The sequence below is a fragment of the Vipera ursinii genome (genome assembly GCF_947247035.1).
Source record: "Vipera ursinii genome assembly, chromosome: 5".
In the NCBI taxonomy this organism is placed as follows: domain Eukaryota; kingdom Metazoa; phylum Chordata; class Lepidosauria; order Squamata; family Viperidae; genus Vipera; species Vipera ursinii.
The window spans coordinates 55,301,106-55,326,550 of NC_139518.1; the positions used below are offsets into that span (position 1 = coordinate 55,301,106).

At 45.0% G+C, this 25,445-nt stretch overlaps 1 protein-coding gene across 1 annotated transcript in view; it reads right to left on the bottom strand.

Moving 5' to 3' along the window:
• The window catches only part of GFRA1 (GDNF family receptor alpha 1), a 291,272-nt gene that overhangs the window by 262,512 nt on the left and 3,315 nt on the right, over positions 1-25,445 (bottom strand). The window lies entirely within an intron of this gene.

Below are 25,445 nucleotides of genomic sequence, written 5' to 3' on the forward strand. Positions count from 1 at the left end.
GTTCGAATTGACGAGGACTCAGAGTGGTTAACACTGAACGAGTTTATTGAATACACAAAGTCAACTGTCAAATGTCAAATGTTGCAACCCTTTTATAGAGAAAGCGTTTGAACTGTAACCAATACAAACTGTCTGTTTTCCCGCTCCTTGGTTGTGGCGTCCAATGATTGCACCTTATTTTCCCGCTTTAAACCTTGCAAAGCTGCACAGTGTTTGCAATATCTTCTATGGCTTATTGCTAACTATTTACATACACAACACCCCTTACCCCCCAGTTGGTGTCATTTCTTTACAAAGTCCATTAGGTATTTTGGTGGCCTATGTATTCTAGAAGGGTATCTGTTACTTTGGCTGCTAGGGACCCTTTTTCCTGGTTGACTGCTTGGCTGCTGGTTACTATGCTGGTTACTACTGGACCTGGGCTCAGGGTTACTGGCTTCAGATGTACTGCCTTGTGTATTAGGTTGTGTTTGGGATTCAGTTGTCACTGGCCTACTTCGCAGGGGTATTTCCCAATCAATTGGACTGAATTGTTGTTGATGGGCATCTGGAAATATGTCATCTTGCCCCACCACTACACCACTTTCAGGCCTAATGTTATCTGTACTGTTTGCCCTAACTGAGCTTTGGTCCCCCTCAGCTGGCACACACCCACTAGATCTTTTCCTCAGCTGGTCTATGTGTCTTTTACAGACCCTATTCCCTTCCCCCTCAATGATGTATGATAAGGGACCTAAGATTTCAGTTACCACCCCAGGAATCCATTTATCCCCTTGGGCGTAGTTCCTGGCCCAAATCAAGTCCCCCACTTCAAATGTTCTGTTAGGAATGTCAAATTCAATGTTTGGTTGGAGTCGGTCGGGGTGTAGTCTGTCCAACTTGGTCAAGATTTTTCTTCCCCACCTCATTTCAGCTGGACTTTTCCCTGTAGCCGAACAAGGGGTTGTGTGTTGAGCCAACAAGAACTCAGCTAGTCTCTGATGCCAGTCACCTCGAATAATTCTTTTAAGCGCGTCCTTCCTTTCAGCCAATCCGTTGGTGGAGGGGTGGAAGGGTGCAGAAGTCTTATGCTTAATCGAGTTGGCCTTGAGGAAATCCTGAAATTCAATAGATGTGAATTGTGGCCCGTTATCAGACACTATTAAATCCGGCAACCCATGAGTGGCAAAGAGGCCCCTTAATGCCTGTATTGTTCTGCCTGCCGTTACTGAACTGACCGGTACTACTTCTAGCCATCTAGAGTAGCTGTCGACCACTACAAGGAACGTTAACCCTTGGAAAGGTCCAGCGAAGTCAATATGAATCCTGGACCAAGGATTCCTAGCTAGCTCCCATTTATGTGTGCGGATGTGTTGTTGTTCAGGCCTGGAACGTTGGCACAGATGGCAATTGGCAACGCATTCCTCAATGTCTTGGTCCAATCCTGGCCACCACAAGTGACTCCTAGCTAAGGCCTTCATCCTTACTATTCCAGGGTGTCCTTCATGCAATTCAAATAGAATAGCTGATTTGTGGATTCCTGGGATTACTACACGAGTTCCCCAAAGTAAGCAACCCATATGAACTGATAGTTCACCCTTCCTTCGGAAAAATGGACTGTATTTTACGTCTGGGTTGGCGTTGGGCCAACCGCTCATGACCCAGGCCATTACTCTCCTTAAGATGGGGTCCTTATTGGTTGCCTCAGCTATGTCTTTAGCAGTTAGGGGCAGATCAGGAATATCTTGTAGGGACATTACTTGTCCCACTGGGGCAGGGTCCTCCTCTGTTGTGCTAAGGGGCAATCTGCTAAGAGCGTCTGCATGACCCATGTCTTTACCTGGTCGGTATTGGAGGGAAAATGAATATGCTGAGAGGAAAATGGACCATCTCAGCATCCTGGGAGACATAATTTGGGGAGTCTGTTTATCTGTGGTAAACAGTCCCAGCAGGGGTTTGTGGTCTGTCAGAATTGTAAAGTTCCTGCCATACAGGTAGTCGTGGAACTTTTTAACTCCTGCCACTATGGCTAAAGCTTCCCGGTCAATTTGAGCATAGTTCCGCTCTGCCTTGGTTAGTGTGCGGGAGTAGTAAGCAATGGGTCTTTGCATTCCCTGGGTGTCTAAATGGCTGATTACTGCCCCAACGCCATAAGGCGAAGCATCGCACGCCAGGTAGATTGGTCTATTTTCTATAAAGTGGGTTACAGTTGAGCTACTGGAAAGGATATCTTTTAAGGTCTGGAAACTCACTTTGTGCTTGTCTTGCCAATGCCAAGGGGTCTTCTTATCTAAAAGCCTGTGCAGTGGTTCTGCAATGGCAGCCTTATGTGGCACAAAAGTGTGATAAAAATTTACCAAGCCTAGGAAGGCCTGTAGCTCAGCCTTGTTCCTTGGTTCAGGAGCCCCTTTTATTGCTTTAATTTTTTCAGGGGTAGGGTGGACTCCGCTTTTGTCAATCCTGAACCCCAAAAAATCAGTGGATTTAACCCCTATGCTACATTTTTCCTTTTTTAATTTTAAGCCAGCCTTTCTAAATCTACCCAGTACCTGTTCCAGCCGCTCTACTAACATTCCTTCATCTTTTCCAGCTATTAGGACATCATCAAAGTAAGGGCATACTCCAGGTATGCCCTTTAAGGTCCTCTCCATCACTTCTTGGAAGATGCCAGGAGCAGCTGCAATCCCAAATTGCAGTCTGTGGACTCGGAACGCCCCCTTGTGGGTAACAATTGTTTGCGCCTCTGCAGCCTCTTTGGAAACAGTCAACTGTAAGTACGCATGCGCCAAGTCGAGCTTGGCGAAGATGGCGGCGTCCTGGATCGTGGCGAGGACCTGCTTCACCGTCGGGACCGGGTAAGCATGCTTTTTCATTCCAATGTTGAGGGTCGCTTTATAGTCGGCGCAGATCCTCACATCCCCATTGGGTTTGAGGGGTGTGACGATCGGCGTCTCCCATAAACCGCCCTCAACGGGTTCTAAAACTCCGAGGCCTACAAGCCGGTCGAGCTCGGCCTCGATTTTTTCTTTTAAGGCAAAAGGTACCCTCCGGGCCTTTAGCCTGATTGGATTTACTGAGGGGTCTAGGTTAAAATTAATGGGGGGCCCTTTGTACTTGCCTAGAGATCCATCGAATACGTCTGCAAATTCTTTGCAGACGGATTCGAGGGTCTTATTTCTAATCACAGAATTTATTCCCCCTATCCAAATTCCCAGGGCAGGAAACCAATTAAGCCCTATTAAGCTAGTCCTATTCCCCTCCGTAACTACCACATCTAAGACCCCCTTAAATCCCTTAAAATTAACTCTAAGGCTGGTCTTTCCCTTTACGATTATTGGACTTTTTTGGAAGTCCATTAATTGAATATTTGTTGGGCTAAGTGGAATTCTTTTTCCACTTAGTTGTTCAATTTTTTCCAGGGTTTCAGTGGAAATTATCGACACTGAAGCCCCAGAGTCGATTTCCATTCTGCAAGGAACCCCTTGCAGAAGGACTGTGATTTTTAATTTTCCGTCCGGAAAATTGTGCCCCCTTCCCTGTCTTTTCCGATTGACTCGGGCCACCTCCCCTGGGTTTGAAAATTTCGCCCGGGATCTAGGGGTCTCCTTGCCACTAGCATTGGGGGTTACCTTACCCTCTGGCCACACATCGACTTCATTCAGACGGGAGTCCCGGACGCGGTTTCTGCAGATGGCCTGGATGTGGCCGGTCTTGCCGCAAGCCCTGCACTTGGCGGTGCGGAATCGGCAGGAAGCGCGGGGATGGTTGCCGCCACAGCTGCCACATCGGTTCTGGGTGTCGTTGTCGCGCGGTCTGGTTGCGGTGTCCCGCCACGGTCGTTGTGCCCCGGTCGGTGGTCTCTGCGGTGTTGCGGGTTGTTGCCGGCGGCCGGGTTCGGGCCCTTCGCTTCTAAGTTGTCTGGGTGCCATCTTCCCAAATCGCCTGGAGACTTCGGCGATCTCTTCCTCCCACTGCTGATCCACCTCCCCGCAGTCCACATAGCCCTCTTGGTTAATTTCAGGTGCTGTCGCCATGCTACTGCGGGGGGGGTCGCGATACCCGGTAGACTCATACGTTAGGAGTTCGTCGAGCACTTCCTGTAAATCGCCAGTAGGTTTGGCGATTATTCTGTTTTGTAATTGTTCATCGCGTAAGCCTAGCACAACTCTGTCCCGAATCCTAATTTCTAAATTATCGTATTTGCAACGAACTGCGGCTTCCCTAACGGCAGCGACGAATTTCTGTATGGATTCCCCCGGTCTCTGATTTCTCTTCTCGAAGATGCGCCGCCAAAAAAGTTCGGACCTTCGGGGAGTAAAGTGCACCTTTAGTTTTGCAAGGAGGTCGGCATAGGGCACGCTGGAGACTGGTTGTGGCTGGCACAGCCCGACAGCGACTCTGTAGACCGGTGTGCCGCAAATTGTCAAAAGTGCCGCCGCTTTTTTTCGGTCGTCGGTGATTCCGTTCACTAACAGGAATCCTTCGACCTGACCAATATATTCTTCCCAATCTTCGGGGAAGTTAGGGTCAAATTCCTTCAATGACCCGATTTGCGCCATTCGGAGAATTTTTTTCCTATTCTGCCGCGGCCGCTCGGTTGACTGTGACTCGCTCGGACTTTGCCGCCTTCACGACAATTCTTCCTAATCTCTGGTCTTCTGTCAATCCCACCTTCGTCGCCAGTTGTTTGGTTCGAATTGACGAGGACTCAGAGTGGTTAACACTGAACGAGTTTATTGAATACACAAAGTCAACTGTCAAATGTCAAATGTTGCAACCCTTTTATAGAGAAAGCGTTTGAACTGTAACCAATACAAACTGTCTGTTTTCCCGCTCCTTGGTTGTGGCGTCCAATGATTGCACCTTATTTTCCCGCTTTAAACCTTGCAAAGCTGCACAGTGTTTGCAATATCTTCTATGGCTTATTGCTAACTATTTACATACACAACACCTGTTCCTAACATTTTCAACACATAGTTGATAATTGATGTATGCTATGAACTTTTTAACCAGAATTATTCTGGCAACTAAACCTTAAATTGTGTAATAAAAATATAAAGGGCAGAAATATTACATAGCTAGAATGATATAAAATCTATAAAACTGTAAACACATGGCTATCTATGAGCTCTGATTTATACAGCTTTGCAACATAGATGTGGATTTTTAGATGCTTTGAATTCAAAATCTCTTTTCCCCACTCTGAGTTGCACTATTTATACATCTCCTGCTATTTAGTCTGCCTACAAACATATATCTCCAGTTTGTTTCTTAGACATTTGACTTACAATAAAGAGATAGCATGCCGCAAAAGTACCAGTTTCTACTACCATATTTATTTTCAAGAATGCCTTTGGGCCTCACATAGATCCATAGGTATTCAAAGAAAATAAAAGTTATGGATGGCTACTTCTGAAGGCTTTGCCTGGAAATGTATACACCAAGTTAATTGAGAAGTACAAGGGAATATCCTGAGGTTACATGAAGCATCTCACCAATTTATAAATGTGTATGACTGACCATATTTTTCACAGTAGCCAATAATGTCCACAACATGTTCTCAAAATTGCAAAACTGCACACTGACTCCAAAAGGCTGCATGAATCTCTAAGCAGCCAGCCATCCTCAAAGCTCAGAAACTCAAGATCATTTATCAAAGGAATGAAAGTCATTCAAGAAAGGACATGCTAATTTCCATTATACCTTGCTGCTGTACTAAGGATACAAAAGTAAATATTCTGTTGGTTAAGACACTGCCCAGTTATGGGTATATTGTCTCATGAAAGCATTCAGAATGGTGTTCTGTTTAACTGTTTTTGAAATGTTTCCTTATTTGTTTAATTTATTCATGGATAAAAACATAAGGAGTGCTTGCGGTGATGTTGGAGAGGTGTTTGGTTGGGGATGTGAATATATTTTATTACATTATAGAACAAAAACTCCCAACCTTTTCTATACCCCATGCCCCTAGAACGCTTCTGATATATTCTCGCATCCCTTACAAAAGTTCAAAATAACGGCAATGAATTATACATATACACTATAATTTTGAAAACCCAAGTTTTAGCACCTCCTGGAATATCGTCTCACACCCCTGGTTGGGAACCCCTGTTATGGAATATAAATATAGCCAAGTACAATGATATTTATACAATAGGAACTGGAGGCTATTGATGCTGTAATGATTAAAGTAAATTAAACCTTTCAAAGCAGAAAATGTATATCAATGTTATGATTTCTGAGATGTAAAGGGAGAGTTTCTTAAATTGTACAATTAATGATGAATATAACATCAATAAAAAGTTGCAAAGTAACTTAAATTATTTTATAATAGAAAAAGTTTAGATCTTTGAACTCAATACTGTTATTAATGGATAGCCACACAGCCAGCAAGATATTTAGACTAGATATGGCATTTTATCCAACAATAAAATCCCTCCCAAAGACCTGGTTAGGCAGCTGTTTGATGCAGTTAAAAGTATCATTGCAGGCTGTAAGCTATTCCAAAAACAGTTGCCTTATTACAGATATTCCTCAACTTACTACCATTTAACAATAGTTCAAAGTTAGGGCAGCCTTGGAAAAAGTGACTTACAAACTGTACTTACAACTGTCACAATATCCTGTGATCATATGATTGCAATTCAGTCACTTGGCAACCAGTTCACATTAATGACCTCTTGCAGTGTCCTGTGGCCACATGATCACGATTTGGGACTTTTCCCGTTGCTTTCTGACAAAAACACCCACTGAGGAAGCTGGACCAGGCAAATGTTTGACTGTCTGGTTCAGCTTATGAACAAAATGACTTATAATGGAAATGGAGCTGTAAGTCAAGGACTTACATCATTGTGCATGTAATTATTATGTATTATGTAATTATTATGGTTTCTTGCATAGTCAACCAGATTTTTTAATTGGATTTGGCATTTTCATCCACCTACCAAGTCCTTCCCAACAACCTGAGATAGGCAGATATTTTTGTTTGAAGGTAGTAAAAAGTTATCAACGCAGGATGTAAGCTGTTCCAAGTTAAAGCTGCCTTTTTCAACGGCGATTTTCTCAATGCTGATGGTGTTCAAGTGCTGCTTCAGCTGTTTTGGGATTGCACCCAAGGCACCCATTACTACAATACTGTTTTTGTATTTGCCTTGACGTGTGGTGTATTCTATGTACAAAAGCCATTCATTTCTTGAATTTGGTTACGCTTCTTTTGTAACTTCATGCACTCCGTTTATGCATATATTGACTTGTGCAAACTCCCCAAGTGGTATTCTATTCCAAAAATACATTAAGAATTTTATGACAGTTTACTAGCTGAGTGAACTGGCAGAGCATTTCTATCAAAGTCCATCAGGTTCCATTTTCTCCAGTGTCCAACTGCAACTAACCCATTTCAAGGCAGAAATCCCAGACCCAGAGGTGTTTATATGAGTCTCACAGCTTATTATAATGGCGGCTATATTCACACATGGCAACAAGCCATGGTTTGCTTACTCACAGATTTCTGCATAAACCATAGCTGCCGGGCTTTACATGATTCACATAACTACAGATCTTGTTTTCCAAACTGCAGTGGTCATGTTGTCACAATACACTAGATCAAAACAAAAGAAATCCAATTATGGCCTAGCAAGAACTTGTCATCAATTTATTTTCCATGTTCTTTTTCATCAAACTGAATATAAACTAAAATTCTGCAAATATACCTTTGAATAACAATTTCTCAAGCTCCCAATAAAGGAAATAAATAATCTCTGATCACAAGGATATTTTGACTTGACATGCCATTTTACATCAGAGCATTTGTTCCATTACAGAAGGGGTCTCAAACTCGCAACGTCACGTGATGTGTCACGATGTATCGCGACTTTTTTCCCATTGCCAGCAATGGGCTGGACGTGGTGACACATCTGGTCCGCGGGCCAGCAGTTTGACACCCCTGCATTACAGGAAGAGGGAACTGTAGCAACTAAAGTGAGGGAGAAGCTGCAGAAAAGTTTTAAAAGAAATTGACTCTTGTGAGTCCCTGACATCACAAAGTCTTGAAAGAATGACTCAGAGACCAAATCTGACAAAGAAACTAATAAAAAAAACCAATTAAATCAGGAAGGAGTGCAAATAGGAAGCCACTGAGGCAGTCAAGCAAAAAGACTTCCCTGGATGCAATCCGATTACAGGGGGGAAAATGAAGAAAAAACAGAAGTAGGCATCAGCTGTTGAGCGCCACACACAATGTTCATAATTGCTCTCTGCCTGGAAGTATATTTGGTTCCTCTACAAAGAGCTGCAGTCAGAAATGTCAGCAGGATGACTATTTCTACATATTTATCGTAGCTACTTGTGTAAAAATATTTGTAAGTGAGGGCTTGACTTCCATGAGAAAAGATTCTGCAGAGGTCAAAAGCATATTGCTGCAGCTGCCATTACCAAAAGCTAAAAAAGCAAAGTTCAATCACTGCTCATATATTAAAGCCACATTTATGATCTGTTACAGTGAGAAGCAACATAACCTTTATTGCCTTCCCTTGCAAGATCTCAGCTTTCTGCATCCAAAATTAATCTTCCCCAACCAAGTGCCCTCCCTCCAGTTCAATTCCATCAATCCCAGCCATCACAGGATGGGGTGGGGTAATGAGGTAGTACTACTTGTTTTATTATTGCTATAAGGCCTCCCCAGCCCCGTTTACTCCAGATAGAGATCACATGTTCTTCCAGCTATTGCCTACCACACCTTCAGCTTTCTGCAACTAAGCCATTCCATTTTAATCCCGTTGTATGTAATACCGGTATGTCCTGGGTGGCTGTTAGCTTCCATATTTACCTATCCATTAAACCACTATTACATAGAACTCCAAGATTAACATAGCAAGAAGCTACTAAGAATAAAGGAGCTTAAACATTTACATCCAATTATAAATTTGATTTTTGTCGTGAATTCTCATGTATCTTAATCATTTCAGGGGTTTACAATTTCTGTAGGAAAGAGGTGTTTTCACAAAATAGCTGCCACGTGAAGAGGCATGTTACAAATCAAAGGTCTTATGTGACCTTTATTTACCAAAAATACATTCTGGGCATCACATGGATATGAAAGGAATCCTTAGGAAATAAAAATATTGGGTGATCACAGTTCAGTTTGGAGTACAAAGAAATAGAAAAGGATCTGGATCGCAAGAATCTGGGCAAGTATTATGTTGAGATAAGCAAGTATAGTAGTGATTGTCCAGATTCTACTTAATCTACTTAATCTCCCTTTTCCCAAATCAGCAAAATAAGGGATTAGAGGTGGTGATAAGGGAAAATATATATATTTGGTCTTTGGTAAACTACTATAACAGAGTGAGCGCCTGTTACTCGTCCCAGCTTCTGCCAACCTAGCAGTTCGAAAGCACGTAAAAAATGCAAGTAGAAAAATAGGGACCGCTATGGTGGGAAGGTAACAGCGTTCCGTGCGCCTTTGGCGTCTAGTCATGCCGGCCACATGACCATGGAGACGTCCTCGGACAAGCGCTGGCTCTTCGGCTTTGAAACGGAGATGAGCACCGGCCCCTAGAGTCGGAAACGACTAGCACACATGTGCGGGGGAACCTTTACCTTTAAACTACTATAACAACCTAATGGACATTTTATGAATAAGGATTTGTGTTAAGTGATGCCCTCAAAACTGCAAATATTAGAAAACTGCAAATAGTACTGCAGGCTACTTCTGCTGCCTGCCACTGCCAGCAGTTTGATCCTGACTGGCTCAAGGTTGAGTCAGCCTTCCATCCTTTTGAGGTCAGTAAAATGAGGACCCAGATTGTTGAGGCTAATATGCAGAGTCTGTAAATGGCTTAGAGAGGGCTGTAAAACACTGTGAAGCGGTATATAAGTCTAAGTGCTATTGCTATTGCTAGGTTCAAGGTATCTTATCTGCTTAGAAAAGGAGCTAAAATAACTTCCCAAGATGATGTCACTGAATTTTAAATAGGATCACCATACTTGTATAAAGCAACACATGTACTAAACAACATTAGCTGAACTCCACTATCTATGGAACGTAATGGATTTCACAAACCTTTAATCAACTGTTGTTTCATAGACAATAGTTTGTTTCCAATTGACATTATTATCTACTAACACCAATAGGATTTAGGGGTTTTTCTTATTTATCAAGAATTCACAATGTAAATCCAAGATATAAATGTACGCACATTTATGAAAGTGGAGTGTAGCAATACATTCTAGTGTGATATATGTTCAGGATTCTTGTTTTTTAAGAAGGGCATTATATAACTGCAATTAAAAAATTGGCTCGGTCTCTATGCTTATTTATAAAAACAAACATCCCTTCCAAATCAGGGTCCTCTACTCTAATCCACTGCCAACTGTTATAATGCAACAGTCTACTCACTAAAGAGCCAAATCTTTATTGATTTTTATACCCAAATCATTTTATTTCCAAACAAAAACAGAGAATTAACCAGCTCTTTTCCACACTGACCACTATCCCTGGAGACACACAAATTGCATAATAATCATTTTTCTCAAACTTGACTACATTTTCATGGAACACTGTCTGTTAAAATGCTTCCAAATTTCACAGATTTGTGGTTCATGTTCACGGCAGGAGACCCACAAAGTACATGCTAGGTCAGTATCACATGAATTCGAATTTAGCTAATTGTGTGAGAGTGCAGCATAGTCTTAACACAGCTGAAATAAAATTCCTATTGATTATTCTGCACTACATTTACAACTTATACACAGGTAGTCCTTGAGATATAACTGTAATGGAGCCTACCCATTATGCTCATATGTCGCAACAGGCGTTAGCTGAAACAGCCTCAATTAACGACCCCATTCCTTGCTCTCCCTGATGCAAGTTAAACAAATGGGACAGTTGTTATACCAAACACTGGGTGCCTGAAGGGGAGGCCTTCAGAGGCCTATTCAAGGTGATGGTTGCCTGCCCCAGGCCTCCCAAAGCTATCCCCACCCCCTGAGGCACCTTGTGTTCCACTTGTCGCTGGGATACCTGCAGTCCTTCAGCTTCCTTCCTACCCAACAATTAAGGGGAGATCAGAGTACACAGAGTTTTCAAATTCCATGGAAAGGGAGATCTACCTACAAGATTTGATTTAGCTGAAGGAATACTAGCATGCATATGCTTTTGTATATATATCATTCCTCAGTTGAATCAAACAGAATGTGTTAAGATAATGATCAAAGCTAACGTAAATATAGTTTAAGTTTTTCAAACTGTCTAGTATACCTATTTGTAATTGGAAGCCTTGCTGGCCACTCTTACATGTTCCTGTTTTCATTCACTGGAAATTTTCAGAAGTTGCTGAATGGAGAAGAATTTAAAGGCACTGTCTCTCTCCTTCCAAGCAATCAGAAGTCTTTCATGACTGGCGAATACTGTATCTGCCAAAGGAAAAAGCACCTTTCTTTTCTTTCTTTTTCTCCCAACTGTTACAATTCTCCTGGCCCAGTGATAATCAGCTATGAAAGATCAATACAAATTGCTAAGTTCATCTGGTTTCTTCGGACTGCTAGAAAGATTACCAAGATCATACCATGGAAAAGCAGTTATAGTGCAACTACACAAATGAAAAATGTGTGGCCAATCTGAGTTGTACTTAGATGTACTTAAAATATCTAAGATCAGTAAGAATCAGTAATCAATAAGAATGTCTGGCTGAATACTATGTATGCATTTAACACAGGATTTATTTCAGAGACTAATGTAATTCAAGAATCAGCAAATCTAAATCTTGAGCCCAAATATGAATTTCCTATCATACTTCCCACTACTACCATACGAAGAATTAGCAAACAATTACACAATTTGCAGGTGTAAAATGTTTTTCTCCTAGAGAAATTTGACAATATTCATAATGCCGTTCCGTTTCCATGAAAGAAAAAGGACTATCATCATTCATACTAAAAGAATGATGGAATGAAAGAATGAAGGGTGGAAAGAGGGGAACATAACTAAGGCAGAACATCAGCAAATAGCCCAAGCTTGCAAAGATGAAGTGAGGAAAGCTAAAGCTCAAAATGAGCTAAGGCTTGCGACAAAAGTAAATAATAATAATAATAATAATAATAATAATAATAATAATAACAACAACAACAACAACAACAACAATAATAATAATAATAATAGCTTCTTTCAACATGTAAAAAACAAGAAAAAAGTTAAGGAAATGATTGTTCCATTAGTGAGAGAAACTAGCAAGAATGTGACAAGCAATAGGGAGAAAGCAGAACTACTTAACTCGTTTTTTGCATCCATCTTTACACAAAGAGAAAAAAGCAGTCCAAACTATCAAAATAGTACCATAAAAAACAGATTAGAAACACAAGTTAAGATAGGCAAGAAAATGGTAAGTGAGCACCTGTCCACCCTAGACGAGTTCAAATCACCAGGACCAGATGGATTATACCCCAAGGTTCTGAAGAAACTGGTACATTTGATCTCAGAACCACTGAACTATATTTTTCAAAGATCCTGGAGCACTGGGGAACTGGAAAAGAGCTGATGTAGTTCCTATCTTCAAAAAAGGGGGGAAAATGAATCCAGAAAACTACAGATCTATCAGCCTGATCTCAATACCTGGGAAGATTCTGGAAAAGATAATCAAACAACGAATCAGCAAACCTAGAGGCAAACAAAGTCATTACCAAAAGCCAACATGGGTTTGTCAAAAGAGATCATGCCATAGAAATCTTATTACACTCTTTACCAGGTTAAAATTAGTGGATCAGAGGAATGCTGTGGATATAATTTACTTGGACTTCAGTAAGGCATTTGATAAAGTAGACCACAACCTACTACTTGATAAGATAGAAAAATGTGGGTTAGATAGCATCACCATCAGATGGATTCATAGCTGGCTGACCAGCCATACTCAGCATGTGGTCCTCAATGGAACCGCATCTACACGTAGGGAAGTGTGTAGTGGGGTGCCCCAGGGCTCTGTTCTGGGCCCAGTGCTCTTCAACATCTTCATCAATGATTTGGATGAAGGGATAGATGGGGAACTCATCAAACTTGCAGACAACACCAAGCTGGCAGGAATAGCCAGCACTCCAGAAGACAGGCTTAAGATACAGAAGGATCTTGACAGTCTTGAACATTGGGCACTATCTAACAAAATGAAATTCGATGATGAAAAAGTTAGATTTTACATTTAGGCAAGAAAAACCAATGCACAGGTATAGTATAGGTGGTAACCTTGCTCAACAGTTGTAACTGAAAGGGATCTCAGAGTCCTAGTGGACAATCGCTTAAATATGAGCCAGCAGTATTCTGCAGCTGCCAAAAAAGCCAACACAGTGCTAGGCTGCATTAACAGAGGGATAGAATCAAGATCACATGAAGTGTTAATACCACTTTACAATGCCTTGGTAAGGCCATACTTGGAATACTGCATCCAGTTTTGGTCACCACGATGTAAAAAAGATGCTGAGACTCTGGAAAGAGTACAGAGAAGACCAACAAAGATGATTAGGGGATTAAGGGACTGAGGCTAAAACATATAAGGAACGGTTGCTGAAATTGTGTATGTCTAGTCTAATGAAGAGAAGGATGAGGGGGGACATGACAGCAGTGTTCCAATATCTCAGGGGTTGCCACAAGGAAAAGGGAGTCAAGCTATTCTCCAAAGCATCTGAAGGCAGGACAAGAAGCAACGGATGGAAATTAACCAAAGAGAGAAGCAACCTAGAACTAGGGAGCAATTTCCTGACAGTTAGAACAATTAATCAGTGGAACAATCTGCCTCCAGAAGCTGTGAATTGGAGAGGTTCTGTAGAAAGCAGGGAATTATGTAGGGAGTCATATGGGACTAGAGTCCCTTTCTTCCTTCATTTCTGGGTAACATTCAGCTATTTATATGAAACCAGTATGTTATGTATGCAGGCACCTGCATAGCAACAGCCACCAGGGGGCGTTGGCCTGAACGGTTTTGGCGGGAAACCCAGTTTTGGTGGGAAACCTAGGGCCAACCCCATTGGCTGTCCGCTTACCTGGCTAGGTATTTAAGGAGGCCAGGTAACCCTCATTCCTCAGTACGCTACCCCCCCTTCCAATAAAGAGCTGAGAACGTACTCCGGCTGGCATCTCTTCCTTGCGTCGGACTCTGGCTGGCGTCTCTTCCTTGCGTTGGACCCACTACACCAGGGGTCGGCAACCTAAAAAAGAAAAAGAGCCACTGGGAACCGGTTCCATCACAAATTAAAAAAAGAGGGAGCCGCGTGCGTGTGTCCATGCACGCGCATGCGCAAAAAGTTTTTTTGCGCATGCGCGGACGCACGCGGCTGCCATTTTTAAAAAAATGAGATGGAACCGGTTCCCGGTTGCCCGATGGCGACGGCCCGTCTGCAAAGCTGCCGCTTTCGGCAGCTTTGCAGACGGGCCGTGGCAGCTTCCGCAAAGAGCGGCGCCCCTGCCCATTCCGAGAGGTGCGCGCGCACCTCTCCGAACGACCGGAGGTGCGCGCGCACCTCCCCAAACCTTTGGGGAGGTGCGCGCGTACCTCCGTGCGAAGGGGCAGCGGTGCCGCTCTTTCAGGAAGCCCGCCGCGGCCCGTCTGTGAAGCTGCCGAAAGCGGCAGCTTAGCAAACGGGCCGCAGCAGCTTCCGCAAAGAGCGGCGCCCCTGCCCATTCCGAGAGGTGCGCGCGCACCTCTCCGAACGACCGGAGTTGCGCGCGCACCTCCGTGCGAAGGGGCAGCAGCGCCGCTCTTTCAGGAAGCTGCCGAAAGCGAAGGGGCAGCGGCGCCGCTCTTTCAGGAAGCTGCCGAAAGCGAAGGGGCAGCGGCGCCGCTCTTTCAGGAAGCTGCCGAAAGCGGCAGCTTCCTGAAAGAGCGGCACCGCTGCCCGTTCGCGCGGAGGTACGCGCGCACCTCCCCAAAGGTTTGGGGAGGTGTGCGCGCACCTCCGGTCGTTCGGAGAGGTGCGCGCGCACCTCTCGGAATGGGCAGGGGCGCCGCTCTTTGCGGAAGCTGCCACGGCCCGTCTGCAAAGCTGCCGCTTTCGGCAGCTTCACAGACGGGCCGAGGCGGGCTTCCTGAAAGAGCGGCACCGCTGCCCATTCGCGCGGAGGTACGCGCGCACCTCTCCAAAGGTTTGGGGAGGTGCGCGCGCACCTCCGCCCATTCGGGGAGGTGCGCGTGCACCTCTCCAAACGGGCGGTGCCACTCTCCATTTGGAGAGGTGCGCGCGCACCACTGCCCGTTGGAAGAGGTGCGCGCGCACCGGGCGGCTGGGAGCCGCAAGAGACGGCTCAAAGAGCCGCATGCGGCTCCGGAGCCGCAGGTTGCCGACCTGTGCACTACACAATAGTAGCGATGAAGGTGGGATTGCTGCTGACAAGGAGCTGAAGTCACTGGGGGAACTCTCTGCGAGCTGAAGGGAAAGGTATTTTTCCTTCCTTCTTCCCGCCCCACGACCGCCAGCCAACCGGACCACGCCGGTCATCGCATCCGCGACTCGAGACCCGAACCAACACCGCGATGGCAAGAGCCGGACAACCCCGTGAATTCAACACCCGCCACCCCGAGACATGGGCCCGTTACATGGCTCACGCCAAACTGTACATGCGGTTCAATCAGATCTTGGAGGATGGCGCAAAGGCAGCAGCCCTACTCTGCATCAGGGGGGCCAGCACTCCTGGAGATCGCCACAAACCTGTTCGCCCCAGAGGCCATCAACACCATCGCGTACTGGGACCTTGTGGCCAAACTCAACGCCCGCTTCAGGCCCCGGCGCTCCAAGGTGGCCACGAGGTCGCAGTTCGAAAAAAGGGACCAGCGCCCCGACGAGTCCGGTGCCGAATTCCTCGCCGCCCTACGGGAAGCCGCCATCACCTGCAAGTTTTCGAACTTTGAGGAGCGGCTACGGGACCGGTTGATTTGCGGCCTATGAGACAGGCGCCTGCAAGAGCGCCTGTTCGAGAGAGGAGGTTTCACTCCAGGAAGCCGAAGACGCCATCCTGGCCCACGAAGCGGCCTGCGGGGCCGTCCAAGCAGTCCAAGATACCCGGGCCGGCAGCCAGGTAGCCAGCATCAACCAGCAGGTCGCCACAGCCGAGGACGACCAGAGCATCGACCTCCTCCAGCGGAAGTCGACCCCCGACCAGCGAGTCAGACACCCAGACAAGCCCAGGCCTCCCAGCAACGCCGCCAACCCTCAGAGGTGCGCAGGGTGTGGTGGGAACCACATGCGCAGCCTCTGTAAGTTCTGGTTGGCCACGTGTCAGGCCTGCAAGAAAACAGGCCACATAGCCGCGGTCTGTCGTAGCCGCCGCCCCTGAAAGGAGATCCACGAGCTGCAACCGGAGGAACCGCCGTTCGAAGGTACTGGGGCCCCGACCAAAACGCAAATTGGCTTTGTTGAGAGCCGGCTGGCCATTAACCACACGGGTAGCTGCCGGCTGCTCAAACCCAAAATTAGACTAACAATCCGCTTGCAAGGCGTTCCTTGCAGCATGGAGCTTGACTCCGGATCAGCGGTCTCGATCATTTCGGACAAGACCCTTAACTACATAAATAGCTGGAGAAAGCAGCGGATTAAATTACGGCCTACAAATTTAACCCTGACCGATTTTCAGAACTCGCCGGTCAAGGTAAAGGGGGAGGCTACCGTCTCGGTGGGGTTTAAGGGTCGCAAAGAGCACCTGGAGGTTGTAGTGGTAGAGGGCTGGAGAGCCAGCCTGGTCGGCCTAGACTGGTTTGAGGCCCTGGGAATCACGGTCTCCGGGATCCACCGGATCCAGGGGGACTCCGTAGAGGCCGTCTGCAAGGAGTTCGCAGATGTCTTTGACGGGACGCTGGGCAGGTACACAGGGCCCCCCATATCATTCAAGCTTAACTCGAACGTTCCTCCCATTAGGGTCCGGCCGCGGCGAGTCCTTTTTGCACTCAAACACAAAATTGAGCACGAACTGGATAAGCTGGTGGCCCAGGGAATCTTAGAGCCCGTAGATGGGGTGGAGTGGGAAACCCCAATCATCACCCCCCTCAAATCCAACGGGGAAATAAGGATCTATGCCGACTACAAGTGTTCGGTGAACCACGCCCTGAACCCGCACGCTTACCCAGTCCCCACGGTCAGCCACGTTCTCGCTTCCCTCCAAGAAGGCTCGATCTTGGGCAGGCGTACCAGAAAGTCACGGTTACTAGGGCAACAGCTGACATTCAAACCATAGTAACACACAGGGGAGCATTCCGGGTGAACAGGCTGCAGTTTGGGGTCAGTGTTGCTCCGGGCATTTTCCAGGAAGTTATGGAGAAGACACTCAGGGGCATCCCAGGAGTCTGCCCCTATTTTGATGACATCCTGATTGCAGGAGCATCAGCAGAAGAGCTGGCAGGTAGGCTCAGGGAGGTACTGTCCCGGCTGCGTTCAGCTGGCCTCAAACTCAAGAGGGAGAAATACAGCATAGGTGTTCCCTCCACAGAATTCTTGGGATTCAGAGTAGATGCCAGGGGAATCTACCCCAGAGTCCAAGGTGAGGGCCATCAAACTAGCACCCACACCCAAAAACAAGGCAGAGCTACAGGCATTCCTGGGCCTGCTGAATTTCTACCATGCATTCCTCCCACACAAGGCAGCCATTGCAGAGCCACTCCACAGGCTACTGGACAAACAGGCAGCATGGGTCTGGACTCCCGCCCACGACCAAAGCTTCAGGGCTTTAAAAGCACTACTGTTGGATAAGTCCACAGTAACCCATTTCATCGAGACAAAGCCCATATGCATCGCATGCGATGCATCCCCTTACGGTGTGGGCACAGTACTCAGTCACCTCGAGCCCAATGGGGCGCAAATTCCCATAGCATACTATTCTAGGACGCTGTCTGGAGCAGAAAGAAACTACGCCCAAATCGACAGAGAAGCCCTGGCAATCGTGGCAGGAATCAAAAAAATTCCATGATTATCTGTATGGCAGGGAATTCACTGTCTACACGGACCACAAACCACTCCTAGGCCTGTTCACAACGGACAGGCAGACGCCCCAAATCCTGTCCCCTAGAATGCTCCGGTGGTCCATCTTCCTTGCAGCCTACAATTGCAAGCTGGTGCACAAGCCAGGGAAGGAGATGGGCCACGCAGACGGCCTAAGTAGGTTACCCATTGGGCCCCCCCGAACCAGACCCAGCACCAGCAACATAGATCCTAGCCCTGCAGGAGTTACCAGAATGCCCTCTCCACGCCAAGGACATTGCCAGTAACACAGCCACCGACAACATCATGAGCAGGGTACACTCATTGGTTTGCACAGGGTGGCAGGACAAGTCCCCGGGGCCTGAGTTCCAGGCCTATTTCACCAGGCGCAACGAGATCTCCATGCACAGGGGTTGCCTCCTCTGGGGAAGCAGGGTCATCATTCCCACCGCAGTAAGGGGCAGGGTCTTGGACTCCTTACATGAGGGACACCCGGGGGTGGTTAGGATGAAGGCTCTGGCCAGAAGCTACCTCTGGTGGCCAGGGTTGGACAAGGACATTGAGGAACGGGTCAAGGCCTGTTACACGTGCCAGAGATCCAGGCCAGAGATGCCACACGCACCCGTGCACTGGTGGGAGGCCACACACACACCCTGGTCCTGCATCCACATTGACTCTGCAGGGCCATTCCAGGGCCAACTGTTCTTAGTAGCAGTGGACAGCCACTCCAAGTGGTTGGAGGTAGTCCCAGTTCCCAACATGACCTCGGGGAGGACAATCCAGGTGCTCAGAGCTCTCTTTGCCACACACGGCCTCCCCGACATAATTGTGTCTGATAACAGGCCTCAGTTTACCGCTAATGATTTCCAGGCATTCTTGAAGGTGAACTGGATTAGGCACGCCACCTCTGCGCCCTTCCATCCAGCAACCAACAGGCAAGCTGAACGGATGGTAAGGACGACCAAAGATGCACTCCGGCGCATAATTAGCAGGGACTGGCATCACAGACTGGCGAAATTCCTACTCGCCCAACACACTACACCATGCGTTGCTACCGGGAAGAGCCCAACAGAACTGCGGTGGGGACGGCGTCTCATTACCAAGGTGGACCGGTTACACCCAGACCGAGTAGCAGCCGAGACGGTTAGGCCACCACCACCACCACCATCATCATCACCAGCACACAGAGTTCTCAACGTGGGGGACCTGGTCTGGGCAAGGAACTACAGGGCAGGGCATCCATGGGTTCTAGGGACTCTCTCTTACATCGTGGGGGTGGAGGGGGACAGACACATAAGGCGACACATCGACCAGCTCAGAGGAAGGGTCCCTGAGCGCACCACACAGGCCCAACAGGACAGCCACACCCCAGGAGAGATCAGCCCAACCAGAAACAACACAGCGCAGGAACCAGAGGAGGAGGGCCTCCTGAACCTAGCTCTGTTCAACCCAGCACAAAGGCCCCAAGAACCAGCTGTCCAAGCCCAGGGCCAAGCCACACCCAGACGGTCCACCCGGCCCCACAAGACACCTGCCTACCTGACAGACTATGTGTGCAAGTGACCTCCACACAGTGGCATTGTTCTTTTTGTTGTTGACATACAGTGTACATAGTTGTAGCTAGTTGCATTTGTTATCGTTGTTATGTGTTTCTTCTCTAAGGGGGGAGGGGTGTTATGTATGCAGGCACCTGCATAGCAACAGCCACCAGGGGGCATTGGCCTGAACGGTTTTGGCGGGAAACCCAGTTTCAGCGGGAAACCTAGGGCCAACCCCATTGGCTGTCCGCTTACCTGGCTAGGTAACCCTCATTCCTCAGTACGCTACCCCCCCTTCCAATAAAGAGCTGAACACGTACTCCGGCTGGCATCTCTTCCTTGCGTCGGACCCACTACACAATACAGTATATATCAAAGGGCTGTTCAGATAAAAGAACCTTGGATAGTTTTGAAAAATGAATATGAAATGCATGGTACCAAAAATTATGCAGCATTCTTAAGAATGCACAGAAATAATATTTCCCAAATGTCAACTCTATCAAATTATTTCAATATTACTGCTCCCAAAAGTAATAAAAAGCAAAGAAGACCAAACAATGGGATAGTCCTGCTGTGTACAGTATTTCAACAGCCTCCCACAAAGTACTTCTTGCTTGTACAAATGAGGCCACTTCTTTCCAATAACTAGATTTTTTTCTACAGTATAAGATTACATTTACAACACCAAAACATGTGGTCCTTGTTATCAAATATCCCGTTAATCATGGTTACATAGTAAGTACAAACAAACCTTATTATGCACAGTAAAGAATAACACATATTCCTCTTTTAAGGGAAATTATTTTGTCTGAAGAGCTTGGGAAAGTTTTTTTTGTTTGTGTATTTTATTTGTGCACAAAGTGGTGAACAGCCCTAGTATATGTGTAAAGTATGCTTTTTCAAAGTCTTGTTATCCACAGATTCACCATTTAAGGCAAGATGCTGCCTTACAATAATAATCTCTATATTACTAAATTTATTGTGTCTGTCTGTAATCTTCCATTGGGGCAAAATGGTACATCATTGGGCAACAATTTTTGAACCAATATACCTCAAATGGGCTAATTTACAGCACACGTGTCCAAAATCCTGGATTCATTCATCCCAAGAGATTGAAATTTGGCAAGTTGTGGCTACTTCAGTTTCACTGTACCTCCATGCTGCCATGATCAGCCAAAATCACATGATCATCATGGATAGATCTCTACCTTTCCTGCCTCCTTCTGGTGCCTGCTTCCAATCAACAGTAGTGAGGGAGGGGAAATAGTGCCAGTCCATATTATCTGAAAAGAAGAACGCTTCCTATCAGCTTCCCACAAGCCAATGAGGAAGTCGGCAGGAAGTATGAACTCTTCCGAGGTGATGACAGTACCATATACCTCAGGGATTGAAATTTCACAGTTTCAGCCAAGACCCATCACTCCTGTGGGACTGAAATTTTACAAACTTATTTCAAATGCTCCCTGCCAGCTTCCCACAAGGAAAATCAGCAGGAAGTCAGAAGTCACTCCCACTCCCACACTTTTTAGCCTGCTATCATGATATTTCTGTTTCTTGTTTAGGTAAAGAAATATCTCTGACATGATGATCTATGAATCAGACAGTACAACAGTATTATCAATAGTAGAATATAATATAAAGTATAGTACTTTGGAGAACATTTAGTTTGATCTCTGCCCAGAACAGGAATTTACAGTACAGTACGCGGTGGCTCAGTGGGTTAGGACGCTGAGCTTGTTGATCAGAAGGTCGGCAGTTTGGCGGGTCGAATCCCGAGTGCCGCATAGCAGAGTGAGCGCCTGTTACTCGTCCCAGCTTATGCCAACCTAGCAGTTCGAAAGCACGTAAAAATGCAAGTAGAAAAATAGGGACCACTACGGTGGGAAGGTAACAGCGCTCCGTGCGCCTTTGGCGTCTAGTCATGCCGGCCACATGACCACGGAGACGTCCTCGGACAAGCGCTGGCTCTTCGGCTTTGAAACGGAGATGAGCACCGGCCCCTAGAGTCGGAAACGACTAGCACACATGTGCGGGGGAACCTTTACCTTTACCTTATCCCATTATAACCAAGCCTTGGTGGAGCAGTGGGCTAATGCCTCCTTAAGTAACACCAGCTGCCTGCAATTAGTGCAGGTTCGCATCCCACCAGGCTCAAGGTTGACTCAGCCTTCCATCCTTCCGAGGTAGGTAAAATGAGGACCCAGATTGTTGGGGGCAATAAGCTGACTTTGTAATAATGCCGCTTGGGGTGTGTGTGAAAGCCCTAATAAGCAGGCATATACATAGAATGAAGGCTATCTCTAAGCTTGTAAGCCGCCCTGAGTCTTCAGAGAAGGGCGGGATATAAATGTAATAAAAAATAAAAAATCTGGTGCTTTATAATTTAAACCTAAAAAGCAACTCTAATTTTACCCCATCCTCTACATGACAGACCTTTTGATACTTCAAGACAGCTCTCATGCCTCCCTGCCGTCTTCTTTTTCTGGACTGAACCTTCCATGCTCCTTGTCATCTTGGTTACACTTTTCTGAGATTTTTCAATTTGCCAATGTTTTTGTTAAAATACAGTGCCCAAAAGTAAATGCAGCATTTTAGAGGTAGTCTGACTAATACAAAATAGAGAGGGACAATGTTTTGTCTTGCTCTTGCCACTATATCTGTTAATGCAAAGTCGGATCACAACTGCTTTTCTGCAACATCACATTCTTAATTGACATTCAGCTCGTGATACACCAACCCAGCCAGATTACTTTTTTGCATATAGTTTGCCTAGTATGTCCCCTACCTTAATTTTACACTCCTGCCTTTGATTTTCCCTACTGAAAGGTAGGGGCTTACCAATTGTCTCTATTGACATTCATCTTCTTGGTTTCTGTTCATTATTCCAACTTGTCAAACCTTTATTAATCTTGTTACTATCTTCTACGTGTTTGCTTTCCCCCTATCTTTTTGTCATATGCAAATCTGATAATCCTATTTTCTTACTGCTTCTTCAGTTCATTTATAAGTAGGCTGAACAGCAGATACTTTTCTTGCACTTATCAGTAGCAATTCTTTAGTGGTCTTTCTTACTTTTCCTACATAGACTGGCAATTAACCTGAGATTTCCTCCAAACAAAGCACCTGTTCTACTACTGGCCTACTCATTCAGTCATCAATACTGCTAGAATGAGTTGATTCATTTAATATAATAAACATAGTGGATATGATTCTTTGAGAGCCAGTTTGATGTAGTGGTTAAGGCATTAGGCTCAAAATCAGGAGACCACGGGTTCTAGCCCTTCCTTAGGTACAAAGCCAGCTGGGTGACTTGGACCGGTCACTGTCTGTCAGCCTTAGGAAGGAGGCAATGGCAAACCACTTCCAAAATATCTTGCCAAGAAATCTGCAAAAGATTGCAACAGGCAATCTCTGAGAATCAGACACAATTGGACAAGAATGGGCGGGGGGGGGATTCTTTATACAACTGGCAGTGGCGTAGCGTGGGGGGTGCAGGGGGGGCCAGCCGCACTGGGCGCAACATCTGGAGGGGTGCGCTCCAATCCGAGCCACCGGGTCGCCGCCCACTGTGGAGGGGGGGTGCAAATTACTTGCCTTGCCCCGGGTGCTGACAACCCACGCTACGCCAATGCAACTGGTTAAAAATACAACCTTATTTCACTGTCAGTTGTGACACTCTCCAAACATTAACACCAAAAATCAGTAACTCGCGTAAGAATGCCACACCAGCTTAGCACAATTTCATAGAAAAGAAATGAGAGAAAGAAGAAAAGTATGCAAATATGCAAAATGTCATTCTCATTTTTTTTGTGACTCTAGAAACATACAACCTGTTGCTTATTGAAAAATACGTGAAGCAAAAACAAACCATGAATTTTCACCAGTCCACTATTTCTTTTACAAAATACCCAGAGAGAGTGATTGAGATTTTCCAACTTGCATCTAATAAATTATTCAGAAGCTTGGTCTCACTGTGTAAAGAAAGCCATATGGGAGACACACAAAATTGTGGTCATATAAAACAGACCAACATCTGACCTCAGTTATGCTCATATATAACTCTGACAAGGGCAAACATTGTCTTGAGTATATTTAATATGCAAGGTAAACACTGATGAGATTTGGCAGATAAACAGATAGAAACCCTTTTGCCTTAAGCAAGTTTACTAATCAAATCAGTAAAAAGCCAACATTTCAAACACAGTATTCTTTCTGGTTATACATCCAGTAAGCTTGAAACAGGGGAGTACAGCAGATCAATAAATTAACATAGTAAGAATCTAATTAGGAGACAACTGTTGCTGTTTAGTACTTTCAATGCATTAGAATAGTGATCCATATTCAGTGTTGTCTAAAGTAGAGAAACTTCTATGTACTTTTGAAAACTAATCCTACTGCTGAATACATGGGAATACCAGGAGAAGAATACAAAATAGTTCCAGCTGCATAAGTACATAGATCATGCAGGTTACCGTAGCAGACAGTTGTAGTGTTAACAAGATTAACAAAACAAAGCAATGCACTTGCCTTGTCAAAAGAAAAGGAAAAAAAATCACAATTCAGCCAGAAAAGATTAAGATCAAATTAGCTCTGAAAGCAAATAAAAAATGATTTCAAATTGATTTTAAAAGACCATTAAAAGCTTTAGCTGCAAAATTTGCATCAGCCTATTCAGATGAAATAGGAATATTACTTATTTGGAAAGCCTTCAAAAAAACCATTTCTTCTCCAAGCCACTTATCCTGGCAAGCTGGTGCTCCTGTTTTCACCAAGGAGCTGAGTAGAAAATGCAAACATGCAAGCTTGGCTGATATACTGAGTATATTTAATTACAAGACAAGAGTTTGAAGGTGCCACGTGTTCCTTAATTGGTTTTAACTTCAGTTTTTAAATATCTTTCTGATCTACCAGAAATGCAATTTAAATATGGAAGCCCAAATAAGGTCCAGTTTCACTTTGCACTGGAATAGCACAAATTGTCCAAGATAAATACTGTGGGAGAATTATGAAAGCAAAATGAATAAAAGAACAAAAGATCAAATCTAGTATGGCAGTAAACCTCAATGAACTCCATGAGATTTCTAAGTCCATGAGAAAGAAAAAATAAGAATATTTTTTCCATTTAGTATAACCCCCCCTACCATTTCCTCCTTATCTAAACATGAAACAGAATCATCTTATTTACCCTGGTGTCAATGAAAGAAATCTGCACCAGATACATTAGCAACCAGATCTTGCTTTGTACATTCTAAAGGCAGAAGATCAGATTGCCACCTACAGGTATATGTAGTTTCTCTCTCCCCACGTCCTTTATAAAATTTTCTTGTGAAAGTACATAAGCAATATAAAGAGCTGGAACATAATAGAAAGTATTTTTAGACGAGTCTTGTGGTCCATTTATACTACGTCATTTAAGAACAATAGAACACAAATCATCTTTTCTCATAAATATAGCTGACATAGGACTTTTTCCCACATAAGCATGTATATCAGTTGAGTCACAAATGAATGTATAGGCTGCTTTCACAGAAAACATTATGACTTGTCAGTTAGGTTGACATCACATGCTGTTTCTTGCTGTTGTTGGCTGTACTTTTTGTTTAACTCATCTGAGTAATCACTTCATATTATAGTAACTAAACAATGAACAGGAATATGTACTCATCTAGGCTGAAGGTTTTTAAATAATCAAGCACTGATATCAGACCAATAAATTTATATTAGAGCCCTGTATGTTTTTGCTCCAAATCTCATAATAACAAAAGCAATAGGGAATAATAATAATAAAAGCCAAGAGGGTTTACAGCTTTGGCCTAAACTTAATTTGTCTAAACCACATCCTACAAAATAGGCTTTGCTTTTGATTAAACTTGCATAAGATCAAATTGCAGAATTAACAATAGACTAGGTGGATATATTTCCTTTGTAGTCTTGATTATAACTTTTTCATTCCGAGTACAGAACCAGACCTATTAAAGGTATAAA